The sequence below is a fragment of the Musa acuminata genome, chromosome BXJ2-9 (genome assembly GCF_036884655.1).
Source record: "Musa acuminata AAA Group cultivar baxijiao chromosome BXJ2-9, Cavendish_Baxijiao_AAA, whole genome shotgun sequence".
Lineage (NCBI taxonomy): Eukaryota > Viridiplantae > Streptophyta > Magnoliopsida > Zingiberales > Musaceae > Musa > Musa acuminata.
In genome coordinates, this window is record NC_088346.1 from 27,906,678 (window position 1) to 27,913,926 (window position 7,249).

A 7,249-nucleotide genomic window follows, 5' to 3' on the forward strand; every position below is an offset into this window, starting at 1 on the left:
AGTGGCTGGGTGTCAAAAGGTGGTACCGTCAGACTAAACGATGGTACCACTAAACTAAGTGGTGGTACCGCTAGACTAGGTGGTGTCACGCCCCTCAAAATATCCATGATTTTTAAAATTTTCGTCACAGACCAATCCAGGATCCAAACTAACGTTTGAGGACACTGAAAACATTCTATTCATATTCACATCCATAAAACCTGTGCAGTTTATAATCATATATCACATCACTCGATAATTCACATTTATGGCAACCCAAGCCAACTTGACAAACATGAACAACATTTATAAATCCACAAGCTAAATAAATTATACAATCAGAACTCCAACTATTCACCACAAGTTCATATCACCATAAATTAGACTTAACATTCTGAAATTCCAAATAAGAGAGATCTCCTAACACTTTGACACAGTATATCCATTTCGGTTCATCGACAACATTTCATTACATACAAGACATACTTATACAACAATATCGTAATAACCAACCAGACTTGCCCATTATTCTGAATAGCTATCCACTGCCTCAGCCCAAATCAAACATCTCGAAGAGTGACAAGCTGACCTGAAAGATTTATATAACAACGGAGTGAGCCAAAAACGACTCAGCAAGTGACAAAGCATATTCAGAACAAAAGGAACGGTTTCAAACGAGTAATGTATCATAATGCAAGGCAGAATACAAGAATTCTCAAGGATACCATCTCAATAGATACCAAATCATACGTATCATGTCATTCAAAACATATTTGATCCATAACGAATGGGGCATAGAGTAATTGGAACATATCAATGGCAGATAGGACATTTCAGAACATATCAGTTCATAGCAAATGGAGCACAGAGTAATTAGAGCATATCAATGGCATATGAAATGTTCCGGAGCATATCAACGGCATATGGAACATTTCGAAGCATATCATCAGTGAATGAAGCATTTCAGAGCATATCAAACTCATATGTCGTACAGAATCTCAAACGTCGTCCTTGACGTTGCAATCATATCATAACTATCTAGAGCACGAACAGAAATAACTCACCAAAACTCTGGATGTCATTCAAACATATAGAGGGTGTAGTGGGATCTCAGTCAGCAATATCCCACAAAGCGGGACCCCACAAAGCGGGCAAATCGCGCATACCAGAATATCCCACAAAGCGGGACCCCACAAAGCGGGCAAATCAGCGCATACCTTTTACCATTTCTGGCAAAGGTCCAGACGATCCCACACACCAGAGTACAAAAGGACAGTTTCAACAATAAGTAGCATATATCGGAAGCACACGCGGAAAAACAAACGTACATGTGCCTTTACGAGTCAATCCGAAGTAAGCAATAATCTTTCACAAGTATATTCAGATTTGAAGGGAATTGAAAGCAAGGGCACATATGGAATCCAAGCAATCACAAATAACTCAATTCAATAAGAAGATTAGATAAATTCAATGTCAAAATGAATGAACTGGAATAGGCACATATCGGGAGCAAATGCGGAACAATGGAATATACATGTGCCTATATGGGTCGATACGATATAGCATAAACGTTCCACAATGGTTTTCAAGAATGCAATAATTTTAAGGACAAGAGTATACAAGAACTCAAAGCAGTAATATAAAGCTCAATTGAATAAGAAAGCTAAAGGATATCAACTTCCAAAGGAATGAAACCAGAATATGAGAAATCGACCAAAGCTCGATTTCTGGCAGAATACAAGAGGCACATTGAACAAATGATTCAAACTATCAATCGTGCTCCAATTTACTCAGAAATAATCATTGGATAATACTTTCAGATAAGACAGGCTTCATAGGAATTGAACTGTCCAACAGAGAGAGTTACAAATAATTTGGTAAGCAAGTGTCGTAGAACAAAATCTCTGTTGGCAGAATTCATAATGTCAGATTCAACAGATAACTGGGCAGGTGTTTGGATTCCAAATCTTTCAATCCATATATCAAAGAAAGGTCTACGAGTCTAGTTTCCAATGAAATCAGTTTTGAACAAATCAGAGTTTCCAACAAAGACTTATAGGCAGCTCGGTATCAAAAGGTCAGAATCTCAAAAGTTGCACAGATTCGAATCGTTACGTTTAAACAGGAGATATAACAAATGCAAGGCTAGAACAATTCAAAGTTCCTCATATTCAAAGCAAATGTAGAGATAAAAATGGCAGTGAGGAAGATCAGGATACTTGCAATAGAAAGGATCGAAACAAGTGGGAAACTTGCAATAAGGCATATCAGAGCAATTATAGGAGAAACGAACAGGGAACTTGCAATAGAAAGGATTGAAACAAGCGGGAAACTTGCAATAAGAAATATCAAAGCAATTATAGGAGAAACGATCAGGGAACTTGCAATAGAAAGGATTGAAACAAGCGGGAAACTTGCCTTTCAATGATTTCGATCCGAAGATCCAAAGAAGGTGCCAGCTCAAATCCTTCTACTTTTTCTCCGTGTCCTCTCTCTGTTTCGTTTTGTGCTCCCGTTTTCTTCCTTTCTTCGCAACTACATCACGTGTCGAACATCGAGGCACAGTCACCTGCTCTCTCTTACTCTCATTCCTTCTTTTTCTTTCCCAAACGCAGCTGCCACAACCGCCGCCGCTGCCGCTGCCACAATCGCAGCCACGACCGCAACTGCGGTCACAACCGCAGCCCCCTTCCATTGCACTATTTCCTTCTTCCCTTCTCTCGTTCCTACTCTTTCTCTTTCCCAAAAGCAGCTACTGCAGCCACCACCGCTGCCGCAGCTACCGCAGCCAACATTGCAGCCGCAGCCGGAGTCGCAGCCACGGCCGCAGCCACCACACTCGCAGCCTCTTCTTCCTCCCCTGCTCTATTTCCTCTCCTACTTCTCTTCCAACTGCAGCTGCCACTGCCGCAGCTGCCACCCCTTCTCCTCTTCCTCTCTTCTTCCTCTCCTTCCCTTTCTCTTCTTCTTCCTTTCCTTCTCTTCTTTCCCAGCCACAGCTGCAGCTGCCATCACCGCAGCCGCAGCCCCTTCTCCTCTTCCTCTCTTCTTCCTCTCCTTCCCTTTCTCTTCTTCTTCCTTTCCTTTTTCTCTTTCCCTGCCACAGCTGCAGCTGCCATCGCCGCAGCCGCAGCCCCTTCTCCTCTTCCTCTCTTCTTCCTCTCCTTCCCTTTCTCTCTTCTTCCTTTCCTTTTTCTCTTCCTCTTTCCCTGCCATAGCTGCAGCTGCCACAACCGCAGCCGCAGCTACTTCTTTCCCTTCTCCTCTTCCTTCTCCTTCCTTTCTTCTTCTTCTCTCCCCGCTGCAACTGCTGCAGTCGCGGCCGCAGCCACGGCCGCAACCTCTCCCTCCTCCCCTGCTCATCTTCCTCTTCTTCTTCTCTTCCAGCTGCAGCTGCCATCGCCGCAGCTGCAGCCCCTTCTTCCCCGGCGTCACACACACCCTCTCCTCTGTTTCCTCTGCAGGAAACAGAGGTATCACACCTCTTTCTCTTCCTCTTCTTCTTCTTCTCCTCTTCCCCTCTTCCCTTTTCCTCCCCAAGGCCACACATCTCCTCGCTGCAGCCTTGCTGCAGCTATCTTCTTCTTCTTCTTCTTCTTCTTCTTCTTCTTCTTCTTCTTCCCTTTTCATCCTCAACGCCCCACACATCCTCTCCTCTGTTTCCACCTGCGGGAAACAGAGGTGCTGCAGCCCTGGCTGCTGCAGCTGCCTCTCTTTTCCCTCTTCTTCTCCTTCTCTTCTTCTCCTCTACCCTTTTCCTCCCCAAAGCTACACACCTCCTCGCTGCAGCCTTGCCGCAGCTATCCTCCTCTCTTCTTCTTCTTCTTCTTCTTCTTCTTCTTCTTCTCTTCTCCCTCTTCTTCCTCTCTTCTTCTCCCCACGCCCCACAGCTCCTCGCTGCAGCCCTCGCTGCAGCCACCTCCTCTTCTTCTTCTTCTTCTCTTCTCCCTCTTCTTCCTCTCTTCTTCCTCCTCTCTTCTTTTCCCTCTTCTTCTTCTTTTCTTCACTCCTCATGCCCCACCGCTCCTCTCTGTTTCTCGAAGAAACAGAGAGTGCGTGGGAGGCGGTGGGATAATACCGAATTTTCGGTTTTCCCTTTTTTTTTCTTTTTTTTTTTTGCAACTTAGCAGTTTAGTCCTTGTAATTTCTATATTTACATATAGGTCCTCCAATTTACATATAAATCTTTATTAATAATTTTTAAAAGCGAGGGATATTACAGGTGGTGGTACCACCCAATAGCAGAAAGGGCGGTGGTACCACCTAGCACATGTGGTGGTATCGCCAATTCCCCAAAAACTAGGGATGAGACACTTTTTTGCTCTAAGTTTGAATTCACTTGGGGCCTATAAATACCCCTCTCAACCCTGCTCAGATTACACAAGTATAGAGAACTTAAAAGTAGGAAAACACTATAGCAATCACTTAAGAAATCCCCTCATCTAGTTCTAAAGTTGGTATAGGTAAATGGTTGTCTCCTAAACCTGTGAAAAGGAGAAGATGGGTGTAAAAGGGTAGATGATCTTTGCCAGTTGAAATAAGATTGCTAGTGGATGTTGGTGGCCTCGACGAAAGAGGAATAAGGAGTGTATGTAGGTCATGATGACCGAACCACTATAAAACTCAGTTTGCATTTCTGTTTTGCTTTTGATTCCCTTACTACAAACTGTCTTACTTGCTTACTGCTTTCACTATGCTTACAAATTCTTTCAAGTTAAACTCACATTTCCGACACGAGCTTTTATCAAACAAAAGATTTTCGAACCGACGTGGTTTTGCTTTTGATTCCCTTACCACAAACAGCCTTACTTGCTTACTACTTTCACTATGCTTACAAATGCTTTCAAGTTAAACTTACATTTCCGACACGAGCTTTTATCGAACAAAAGAATTTTGAACCGACGTGGTTTTTATCGCTGCACTAATTCACTTCCCCATACCCAACCCCCCCCGCTCTTAGTGTCATTCTTAATCCTAACAACTGGTATTAGAGCTAGTTTTTCTTATTTAGTTTAACACCCAAGAGAATAGGTTTTATTGGATTTCAAGAGGGACTTTCTTTTATTTGTCCTCCTATGTTCAATAGGATGGACTGCTATTGGAAAACTCAAATAAGAGTTTTTTTACTTTTTATTAATTTAAAATTATAGAATATTATTGAAACCATATTTCAAAAGTCTTTTCTTCCAATGAATGATTGGAATGATTTGGAGAAGAAGACTTTCTCTTTAAATGCCAAAGCTATGAATGCTTTGTTTTGTGCATTAGACAAAAATGAATTTAATCATGTTTCTATTTGTGAAACTGTGTATAATATTTGGCACACTCTTGAAATCACACACGAAGGCACTAGTGGAGTTAAAGATTTTAAGATTAATCTTTTGATGCATGATTTTGAGTTGTTTCATATAAAACCAAGTGAAACCATAGAGATATGTATACCCATTTTACAGATGTCATCAATGGTTTAAAAGCTCTTACCAAATATTTTTTAAATTTTGAACTTGTAAATAAAGTTTTACGATCACTTTCTAAAAATTGGGATTCGAAAATAATGGTAATTCAATAATTTTTCACTCGAAGAACTTATTGGGTCTTTAATGACCTATGAAATGAGTTGTATGGTATATGATGAATATGAGAACTACCTTCCAAAGAACAGGAATGATTTGGTACTTCGAACAATAGAAGACCACTTGAGCGAAAGCTCAACTCATGATCAGGATTATTTAAACACAACTTTCTATTGTGTTTAAACTTAACTTTCTTGTTTTTAAACACTCGAAAGAACTCATGTATTATATTTCTATTGTTCTTGTGTTTAAACTTTCTTATATTTAAACTTAACTTTCTTGTGTTTAAACACTCGAAAGAACTTCACTTTCTATTGTATTTAAACATAAGAAACAACTCATGATCTGGATTATTTAAACATAACTTTCGAGTGTTTAAACAATAGAAGATAGAATAATAGAAGACCACTCAAGTGGCACTTCAAACAATAGAAAACCAATATGCCTTTAAACACAACTTTCTATGTATGATTGGGACATTTTTTTAAATGTCCCATTCAAAACCGACGGTTTCTATGGTTAGGCACCCGCCCGCACAATGTTTTATGTATGATTGGGACATTTTTTGAAATGTCCTGGTCAAAACTGATAGTTTCTGCGGTCGGGTACCCCTACAGGCAACTCTGCTTTTGGGTGTAGTGCTTGTAGGCGTTGCTTGCTAGGGCCCACACACGGGCCCAACGACAGCAAGCGTCGCTTATGCCTGCGGTCCCATCACCCATAGGCGCCACACTTGTGCGTAGGTGCATTGCCCGCACGCAAGCGGCCACCGTGCCTACGGCCTTCCCTATGGGCGTCGTTGCAAGCAGTCATACCTACTCGCATAGTACTCGTGCATAGGTAGCTGCCACTGTAGTAGCCCGTCGACCGCCAGCTCGAAGCCTACACGTAGATGACAGTGCTGCCATATGCGAGGGTAGCAATAGTTGCTGCCCTTTCTCGCTTTTGTGTCAATGATTTTGACATCCAAAGCTTCTCCAAAACATAACACAGGCAGTTCAAAATCAATCTTTCATATGAACGACCTGGCTCTGATACCATTATGGGGAAATCTAAGGACGACATCACATACATAACGGAAGAACATTAAAAATAAAATCCATAATTTTGTAAAGATGTGTTCGTCGTCGTGCAAAGATTGGTGCATAAAAATCATGAAAATTGAAACTATGTATATGAAAGATTATATTACATAGGGAGATTGTATATCCCTGAATCCCTACAGATCTCTAGGAGAGAGTGAAGAAGGTCAAGTGTCCTCCTCTTTAGTAGTGATCCACACAGTAGGGTTCCGACGATGCTTCTCACAACTCCAAGCCTGCTATTTGAGGAGGAGAAGAGGAGGAGAAGAGATGACAACCCAAAAAGGCTCTAGCCTATGAACTATTTATTTCCTCATATTTATAGAGGTTCCCTATCAACTTAACCCTAATGGATCCTGCCCTATTAGGTATTAGATCTCCATTCAACAACCCAAGCATCTTAGATTAGCGGATCTCTATCCAATAATCTCTCATTGCCTCCTATTGGATCTCATCAATAGGATCCAATAATTCAAGGGCTTATTGGATATCCAATAAGATAGGGGGTCTGGCGGATATCTCATATCCGAACCTTCTAGGCCCAATATCGAGCTGGCCGTGAGTCATACTTATCAGAACTCCTTCTAGCTCAGTGAATTATTATCTCTATAATAA

General features: G+C 41.4%; 1 long non-coding RNA gene across 1 annotated transcript; it reads right to left on the reverse strand.

Moving 5' to 3' along the window:
- Nucleotides 1–271: 271 nt before the first annotated feature.
- On the reverse strand, nt 272–4,205 carry LOC135623734 (uncharacterized). Its single transcript, XR_010491470.1, has 2 exons — nt 2,398–4,205; nt 272–568 (listed from the first exon to the last, which is right to left on the reverse strand). It is a non-coding gene; the product is annotated as an uncharacterized LOC135623734 (long non-coding RNA).
- Between the last annotated feature and the right edge of the window lie 3,044 nt (nt 4,206–7,249).